The sequence below is a fragment of the Balaenoptera borealis genome (assembly GCF_965194805.1).
Source record: "Balaenoptera borealis genome assembly, chromosome: 20".
NCBI lineage: Eukaryota > Metazoa > Chordata > Mammalia > Artiodactyla > Balaenopteridae > Balaenoptera > Balaenoptera borealis.
Window position 1 is genome coordinate 15,134,908 of NC_138879.1, and position 7,204 is coordinate 15,142,111.

Genomic DNA, 7,204 nt, shown 5'->3' on the forward strand with positions numbered 1-7,204 from the left:
ACTTTGTCGTTGCTGTTGCATGTTTACAGTTCATTTATTTTTATAACTTTTTCATAGTCCATAATAATCCATCATGTGATTATGCCACATTTTTTTCCTCCAGCCTCTAATCCTGTCACTGGACATGTGAGTTACTTCTTGTTTTCAGTTACTACAAAACAATTTGCCAGCAACATTCTCGCACATGTCTCCTTGGTATACATAAGTAACTTTATGTCTGTTGAATCTAATAATAAGATATCAGGCTTGTATACTGTATGTCTATTTTCACTTCATTTTTAGGAATTCATTTTTACTGTATTTTACAAAAGTATTTTTCCCCCAACAAATTAAAAATCAAAACAAAACTGGTCCTCATTGAGAAATATTGCTCTAGGGAGTAAAATTGCTGGGCCAAGGATATGCAGATGTTCAGAGATACGCAAAAGTTCAAGGGGGTCCCAATGTCAAACTGCTTTCTAAAATAGTTGTACTGATTAGCACTCCTGTCAGCAGTGGATGGGAGTTTGCACACTGCTCCACATCTTCATCAACACTTAGTGTTCTCCTATTTTTAAATTTGTGCCAATTTTGTGGGCATGACATATTTTCATTCCTTTGTTGCTAATCAGGTTGAACATCTTTTCATATGTTTACGGGGCAACTGTGTTTCCTCTTCTGTGCTATTCCTGTTTGTTTCCTTTGCCCTTTTTTTTCTTTCATTTTCTTATCAACTCATACAGTTCTTTATATATTCTGAATATTAGTCCTGTGTCATTTAAATGTGTTGCAGAAATCATTCCCAGTGTGTAACTCGTTTGAATTTCCTTGTGGTGTCTTTTAATAAGAGAAGGTCTTACTTTTTTTTCTCTATTTTTCCTTTTTTTGGCTAGCTCCTCTTTGCTCCTTGCAGATCATGCCTGTTTCCTGGTCAAAGCCTCTGCATGGTCCCTACTGAACTGATAAGCTCTGAGCAGAGCATGGACGGCCTCCTGCCTCCAGCCTCATCTCAGTCCCACTTTACACTCAGTAGTTTGCTCTGGAGCTCATGTTTTCACCCTTGAGTCTGTCCGGGCTGCAAAGACTTCCCTTCATCTGCTCGTAGAACCCCATCACTCCTCAAATCTCAGCTCTGGCACAACCTCCTCCCTTCCCCTCCCTCTCCCTCTCCCTCTCTTCTCCTTCTCTCTCTCTTTTTTTCCCCACAGTCCAGAGGTCTTTTACTTCTTTACAGCTATCAAGCCATGAATTCACAGGGAATGCGTCCCAGCAGGGCAGGCCCCTCTCACCGGTTCTCACAAAGCGGGACTCTCTGGCTGGAGGAGGCTGGGGCTTCAGTTGAACCCAAGTACATTTCTTCCTTCTTTTTCAGATCATTTTCTTTCACACGTTTCAGGAAGCTGTCTCGGCTGGTGGAGTAATTCCTACGCTCAGTTCTCAGTTCATACCTTAATTCTCTTGCCAAGAATCTTGCCCTTATCTTGTTTGTTTACAACAATGCCAGCCACGTGCTGTGTGTGCACTGTAGACTCTTCCTGTTTTGCCATGGGGACACTGGTGGGCGTTCCTTTTTAAATGGTGCCCCTTCCCTTCATGTCTACGACATCACCTTTCTTGTAGATTCACGTGTATGTGGCCAAAGGAACGGCTCCTTGTTTTCTGAAAGGCCTGGAGAACATACAGTAAGTGCCTCTCCTCCCCGCTTTTGTGTTGGTCACTTTGGTGAGTTACTGGAAAATGATGGCTCGGGAGGAAAGGCACAGCTTCCTCTTCTTAGAAGCATTTCTTCCTTCCTTGTTCAGTGGGCCCCAAGCCTGGCTAAGCATCAGATAACTGACAATACACAGGTTTTTGACTATGAAAATGGAATAAATTTTACTTTGAATAAGTGCAATTTATTAAATAGATACATTATTATAAAACATGGGACTCGTGAACAATGGGATGTTTGGAAGGGGAAGAAAGGTTAGGAAACGCTGGTCTCTTGCCAGTGACGGCCATGATATCCCTGACATCATCCTGCTTCCGTTAGAACATTTCCAGGGACAGGAAGCTCACCACCTTGGTGGGCTGGATTGCTCCAGCTGTTAGGAACTGCTTTCTTCTGTTGTGTCTCCTGCCTCACCATTTATACTTACTGTTCTTCACTCTGCTCTCTAGAGAAACACTTCGTCTTTTCTCTCTTTGGCACGACCATCCTCCAACAGGAGAGGTCTGTCTCTCCACGTCTCCTTTTCTCCAGGAGAAATCCATTGCCTCCAGCGATTCCCGGGAAGAGATGGTTTCCAGATCCCTCCATACTTGCTCACCCTCTTGTGAATGGACTGCAGAGCTTCCATATTCCAGGTAAACCACACGCCCATATTTGAGGAAGACCCCAGGGCTGGTCTAACCTCAGGGCTGCTGCAGAGGGGTCCTGATCCAGTTAATGTGAGTCTATTGGTGCAGCCCGAGGGCCGTGGCTGTTCTGGCAGCCTCATCGGCCCTGTGGCTCATTACTGAACCTGGGATTTGATGAAAACCCTTAGATTTTTTTTCGTATTAAACATTACCAGTTTGTTTATGTGCATCTGATTTCCCCCTTGTCTAAACGCAGAATATATGTAAAATTCAATCTTACTGCTTTTGACTCAGCAATCCTATCTTTTGAGACAATTTTCTTCACTTTCATGTCTCATTTTGTTCTTCCCCTCAGCTCCATGTCAAGCACAGATTTAGTCAGCAAGATATTGTTTTTTTAAAAATGTTGGCATCCCCAGGACAGTGCCCTATGGCAACTAAGCATCCGTGGACCCGGTCTGCGTTGTGCTCTGCCTTTGGGATGTCAGGCCCCTGACCGCAGGGAGCAGGGGAAGGGGAGGTGCACTGCATCACTCCAGGCCCAGGCTGAGGCCCAGCTCTGCCACAGCTGTGGGCAGCGACGGTCAGGTCTGTCTCCCAGGCCGGGAGCATCTGAGAAATCTTTGACTCACATCTGTCCTGTCTCCTCTTGCCTAATCTTGCCTGGTCTTCATTAAAAATGTCTCCCTCCTTTTCTTTCATTCACTGGTTCCTCTGCACATTTCTCCTGAGACCATGGGGTGCAGGCACTGTGCTTGTGCTGAAGATGGTCTCACCAACACAGAATCCCTGGATGTTTTCTTTAGGGACTTTGGCGCGGCATGTGGGATCTTAGTTCTCCGACCAGGGGTGGAACCCGCACCCCCTGTACTGGGAGCGCAGAGACTCCCTGGATTTTTTTTTTTTTACAAATTTATTTATTTTTTGGCCGCGTTGGGTCTTCGTTGCTGCGTGCGGGCTTTCTCTAGTTGCGGCGAGCGGGGGCTACTCTTCGTTGCAGCGCGCGGGCTTCTCATTGCAGTGGCTTCTCTTTGTTGCGAGCACGGGCTCTAGGCGCGCGGGCTTCAGTAGTTGTGGCACGTGGGCTCAGTAGTTGTGGCTCGTGGGCTCTAGAGCGCAGGCTCAGTAGTTGTGGCACATGGGCTCGAACCCATGTCCCCTGCATTGGCAGGCGGATTCTTAACCAGTGCGCCACCAGGGAAGCCCTCCCTGGATGTTTAACAGCAATTCCCAAAGTGGTGACAGGCCCTGTGCCCCCTCTGGGGGTGTTGCTTGGGCTGAGCCATGAAAGGAGGGGTAGGACTTGATCAGGTCAGTCGTTGGAGGACTCACATTTGAAGCAGATGAAAGAGAAAGCAAATTCCCCCGGTCAGCACATGGATGTGAGTGGGGGCTGGAGAGCAGGCTGCGGCTGCCAAGTCAAGGTGTGTGGTCAGACTTCCTCCTAAGGAAGGGCTTGCATAGGGCAGTGCCAATGCCACAACTGTATTTCAGGGTGTTCAGTGAAGATAAGTGATTAGCAAACTCTGGAGGCCCAGAGGTGGCAGGAGAAGATAGGGCTCAGGGTCCCCCAGAGACTGAGTAGATTCAGGGTCTGCTGAGGGAGACAGGGGCCGAATGGATGGGGGGCAGGGTGGGGAGGGGTTGAGGGGTGATGGTGCCTTGAAAGGCATGTCCCTAGGCAGCAAACAGCCTAGAAGCAGGCCTGGGTGGTGGGGGGCAAGGAGATGAGGACTTGGTTTGGGAGGGCACTGGTCCTTCGCTGTGAGGAGGTGGGTGACTGAGGAGCCAGGTCTTCTCACTCCTGCCACCAACGGGCATCCTCCAGTCTGCTCTCCCTCCTGCGGCCACCAGACCTTCTGTCCCCTTTTCTCTGCCTGCCTCCTGCCACTGGACCGGGCCTCCACCCCAGAGAACCTCCCAGGAGGTGTCGAGTCCCTTCCCACTCCTGGGCCCAGCTCAGTCACAGGCTCACCAAGTTTCCATCTCAATCAGCGTTAGGTGTGTGTGGGAGTGGCAGGTAAGAGCTGCCCCAAGAGAGCCCAGGAGGGTTCAAAACCCCGCCCAACACCCCGGAAGGCAGGCTCCGAGCCCAGGGCCTTCCTCGAAGCCAGGCCTAGTATTTTCACCAACATTAACAATCCCTCCTATTCTCTGGGGGCTGTGTGAGTGCTGGGGATGTGACAATGTATAATAATATCAGGCCATGTCTATGGAGCTGGGCATCTAAGCGCTTTACACATCTTAATTAATGTAAACCTCCCAGCAACCTTATGAGTTAGGTACTATTTGGTTCCCATTTTACGGATGAGGAAACTAAGGCACAGAGAGGTTAGTACGTTGACTAAGGTCGCACAAGAGGTGGAGCCCAAGTGCAAAGTCAGACAAGTCCCCCCACACTGTGAGCTGCCCCACTGCCCACTCCTCCCCTGCCTTCCAGAATGCTCACTGCCTTGGTCCACTCTCACCGACGTGTCATGTGTCATATTCTTTACAGTCAGGATGTTCTTATCTTTAATCCCAAATCCTAAGCCCGCTTCCTCTGGTTCTGCCCCTAGTGAGGTTACCTCTGTTCACGGTCCCTGTGAGAACGTGAATGTGAGAGCGGGATGACACCTTCCTCTTCCTAGCTCCTCCCCCTTCTCCAGTCCCACCGCCACTGTCCCCACCTTGGGACAGACCCTCATCATTTCCGCCAGCTTCCTCCCCCGGGCTCCCCCGTCTCTCTCCCTCTGGTCCATCCTTACAGCTGTGAGAATGAATGCTTGTCCCAAAGCACGGATCTGACCACAGCATCTGTTCCCTGAGAGCCCCTCCTGGCTCCACATCAGCTGGGGGATAAAATCCACACTCCCGAGTGCGTAGTCCAAAGTCCTTCCTGGTGTGGCCCCTGCCTCCTCCAGGTCGCCAGTTCCTGCCCTGCCTCTACAGGCCCCTCTGTCAGCACTTTCCAGAGGCCAGTCCACTGGCTGGTCTGGCCCTTGATAAAGTGTTCGATAGTCAGCAATAAAGCAAGACAAACAAGAATAATGAGATATATAAAATCGATCGGCATACGTCAGCCAAGTTGCCAGCTGTCCTTTCTTGGTCACAATATCTTTTATTCTAAGTATTCTATTTCTTTTTTTTATAGTTAAAATACTTCTTTTATAAAATGGTACTGAGAGAAAAATGATGGATTTTTTAAAAAAATGTCCTTACTTGGCAAACTAAAAAATGTTTGCAACTCTAGTCAGACTCTTTTTTTATTCTGACAATTCAGGGGTTGATGGAAGCTTGCCCCACTGGAGTGCCAAGCAGACCCTGATCTCTTAGATTCCTGAGTCTTTCCTGCCATTCATTCCTTCTGCCTGCAATGCTCACTCCCTGACCCAGTGCTGGTCATCACCCACCGTGCCTGAGGCCTGACCTTCCTTCCCAAAAAGCACGTCTGCAGCACCATCATATTCACATTTCCAGAGCCTGGTGCAGACCCAGCCACCCATGTACTTGGAGGTTTGCTGAGAGCCTGACTAGAATGAATTCCAGCCTTCTTTGCAGCAGGTTGAGTGTGTGGTGGTGAGGGGCAGTGGGTGGAGGTGTCCAGGCTTCCGCTGGCCTCAGCTGTCAGGCCGGGGCACGGCCAGCTCTCTCCTGCTCTGAAGGCCCAGTTGGGTGCCAGCGACTCTTCCCCAACCCCAGTGGGGCCCAGCTCAGAGCTTGGAATCCTAACAGGCCCTAAAGCGCACCTGTGTGTATCTCACTCATTGTTCCCAGGGGGGTCGTGAAACCACCCTTGCCCTGAAATGCTGGAGATCATCATCTCCCTCCTGGAAGCCCAGGAAACGTCAGGTCAGACAGGAAAACAGAGGTGGAGGGAAGGGGGAGAGACCGAGAGAGAAACTGAGAAAGAGACAGACAGACAGTCAGGGGAAACAAAACAAGGCCTGTTGTGGCAGCAGAGAGGGCAACGTGGGGGACCCACAGAGAAGGGGGTCAGGAGGGACAGCTGTCATTGGAACGGCGGGTGGCGGAAGCCTGGAGCCGGGGGTCTGGACCGCCTCCTGCTGGGCTGGGGAGATGCATCCTCCCGCTGCCCTCTAATATGGTCTCCATCATGGGACCCAGAACGCAGGAGGCAAATGCACCTTTGGGGTCTGCCCCCACCTCTACATGTCCAGGGCCCAGCAAGGCCTTCTGAATGCCCAGGGCCCCTGAAGGGCCTGCAGCCCCCCTGCCATCTCCAGCAGCATCCTGGTCTCCACATCCCTTCCCTGGGACCCTTCAATAATCAAACTCCCTGGAAGGCATCAAGGATGGGTCAGAGGAGGGGTCCCTAAGGGAGAAAATGACATTTTGTTTTTTAGTTAACTTGGAGTAGTTTGCTTTGCTTTAGCAGGTACCACTTGAGAAGGCCTTTTTTTTTTTTTTTGGCCACGCCGCGTGGCATGCAGGATCTTAGTTCCCCATCCAGGGATCGAACCTGCGCCCCCCGCAATGGAAGCGCGGAGTCTTAACCACTGGGCCGCCAGGGAAGTCCTGAGAGGGGCTTTTATGCAGACATCAAGAAGAAAGTCTGGGGACTTCGCTGGTGGCACAGTGGTTAAGAATCCGCCTGCCAATGCAGGGGACATGGGTTCGAGCACTGGGCCGGGAAGATCCCACATGCCACTGAGCAACTAAGCCCGTGCGCCACAACTACTGAGCCTGTGCTCCGGAGCCCACGAGCCACAACTACTGAGCCCACGTGCCACAACTACTGAAAGCCGCACGCCTGGAGCCCGTGCTCCGTAACAAGAGAAGCCACCGCGATGAGAAGCCCGCGCACCACAATGAAGAGTAGCCTCTGCTCGCTGCAACTAGAGAAAGCCTGCAGGCAGCAACGAAGACCCAACACAGCCAAAAA